At 40.7% G+C, this 2,314-nt stretch overlaps 1 long non-coding RNA gene across 1 annotated transcript; it reads right to left on the bottom strand.

Moving 5' to 3' along the window:
- Nucleotides 1–218: 218 nt before the first annotated feature.
- Nucleotides 219–1,686, bottom strand: LOC143099642 (uncharacterized). The gene is made up of 2 exons (XR_012981705.1): nucleotides 1,298–1,686; nucleotides 219–382 (listed from the first exon to the last, which is right to left on the bottom strand). It is a non-coding gene; the product is annotated as an uncharacterized LOC143099642 (long non-coding RNA).
- Nucleotides 1,687–2,314: the final 628 nt, after the last annotated feature.

Raw genomic sequence — 2,314 nt, 5'->3', positions numbered from 1 at the left:
GTGTGGAATCCTGTGTCAGATAAGGTCTGTTCTTCCTTATGTTGCAAAGGATAAACCTACATGATTTTGCAATTGCATCATATCTAATATCAGCTGATTACACACATAAACTAAAATTTAGATTGCCCATAAATTTGGAAATCCATTTGGAAATCCATCACCACCAATGGCAAACAATTGGTGATGGTGAATTGGCAAACATCAATTCCAGAGAAAACAACAGTGGACATGTTTATTAGTGTGTAAAGTGTTTTACAATATGTGTTGCATCTTGCAAAGATATTTATTAAGAGAAATCAAGCTTCGGTGTCCATGTCTGATCGGTGCCAGTCCATTGTCCTCAGTCTATCTCACTGTCCACTGTTCATTGAGGCCTCTCAACCTATGAAAATAAAACCAACAAACAATCAGTGTTTAGCTTAAAGGTCTACTGTGAGTCTTTCTCGTTAATTGTTTATTCATCTCTGCGCAAAGAGGTCTCATAAGCATCAGGCAATCAGGATACACAAGTCTGTGCACCTAAGAGACAATCAGTTGTTTCTCACACACACATATATACCTTGGATCGTATACATCATAATAAATATCATTACACCTTCTCTGCACACACACGACTTGGTCAATACAATGAGTTAATTAAGAACCAAGGACATTTCTATCGTCATACAACACATTATTTGCAATCTACACACACATTACTGAAACAGAAGTATCAAGACAACACACAGTTAAAGTATAATAATTAGGTTATTGTAATATACTGTGTCTATTTCTCAATAACTTTTACTAGCTTCTAAGAGTTTCAAACTGAATATGTTCTATATCGATAATATGATCAAGACTCAAGAGACCCTAGTTTAACAGTATTTCTACAGGCTGATTTATGCTTCTTCATCGGCTCCATGCAGATTTAGCTAGCTACCATTTGCTAGTTATCGCAATCCAGTTGTCTGGCAACATCACGGCACGAAAAAATTGCCCCACGTAGCATTAGCTAACAGACAACACAACGATGAAAAAAGCTTAACTAGGGGGACATATCCAGTTTTCCATGAATGATACTGTTTAACCTGAGATTGTAACGTGTTCTTACAGGCCTAAAAGGCACAATGATATGACAATGACCAATCATATTGTTCTATCAAAGAGTAAAGTTATAGTAGTCTAACTGGTTCTGAACTATGGAAAAAACTTTAACTTAGTCGATGAAACTATGCTGGCTAGCCAGCCAGCGCTAGCATATAATGTACATTATATAAAGTAACGTTAACAGACATGGCATATGATATCAACTTACTTGGACGTTTTCTGATGTGCCAGTCGCTTCCATCTCTTCTTTCTCTGTTCGACACTGTAAGGAGGTTCAGGAGACAGCTTGCTAAGAGGGTGCTATGCTCTTTGCTTCGCGCTCGGCACTTGTCACGCGATCACAATAGCTCTGCACTCGATTGCTCTTCCTTAGCTACCAGCTGTTTTTGTCTTGGTAGACTGAAATTGAATTTCACGTTTTGAAACTGAATTTTGAGAACTGAATGTGAAAGTTCCAAGAGCGAAATTTTCAGTCAGGATAATTTATGTATCAGAGCAAATTAGTTCAATTTCAAAATATTATATTCAATTTCAAGTTGACTGAGATTCAGTTCCAATCTAATGAATTCAGTTTCAATATATACTATTCAAATTCGTTTTTCCAATACAATTGCTCAAATTCATATTCAAATTCATATTCAAATTCGGTTTAAGGTGACACAAGTTTTACTCCATAGTTGACCTTCCTGGGGCACCGAATAGGCAGCGAGGGTATCGGCACAGTGGAAGAGAAGGTGCGTGCCATACGTGAGTGGCCCACCCCAACAGACCAGAGGGGACTAAAAAGTTTTTTAGGTTTAGCTTCCTATTACAGGAAATTTGTGCGGGGATTTTCGGGCATTGCTGCCCCCCTGTACAGGCTACTGCAGAAAGACCAGCCCTTTGTTTGGGCAGAGGACTGTAAAATCGCATTCAACACCCTCCAAGAGGCTCTGTCAAGCGCACCTATCCTAGCAGCCCCTGACCCCGAAGTGCCTTTTGTCCTGGACACAGATGCGAGCGGCGAGGGGGTGGGGCAGTCCTATCACAGGCATGGCCGGAAGGAGAGAGGGTTGTGGCCTACTACAGCAAAACCCTGAATAAAGCTGAGCGGCGGTATTGCGTCACACGTAGGGAGTTGCTGGCTGTTGTCTTTGCCACACGACATTTTAAGTACTACCTGTGTGGCCGCCCCTTCACCATACGCACTGATCATGCCTCACTGCAGTGGCTGATGACATTCAGA

The sequence above is a fragment of the Alosa pseudoharengus genome, unplaced genomic scaffold (genome assembly GCF_046254945.1).
Source record: "Alosa pseudoharengus isolate Yale_2024_CS ecotype anadromous, Long Island Sound unplaced genomic scaffold, YU_APseudo_1.1 YU_APseudo_1.1_scf_3, whole genome shotgun sequence".
In the NCBI taxonomy this organism is placed as follows: domain Eukaryota; kingdom Metazoa; phylum Chordata; class Actinopteri; order Clupeiformes; family Clupeidae; genus Alosa; species Alosa pseudoharengus.
The sequence above is the reverse complement of the archived record's forward strand: the minus strand, read 5'-3'. Positions and strand labels throughout refer to the sequence as shown.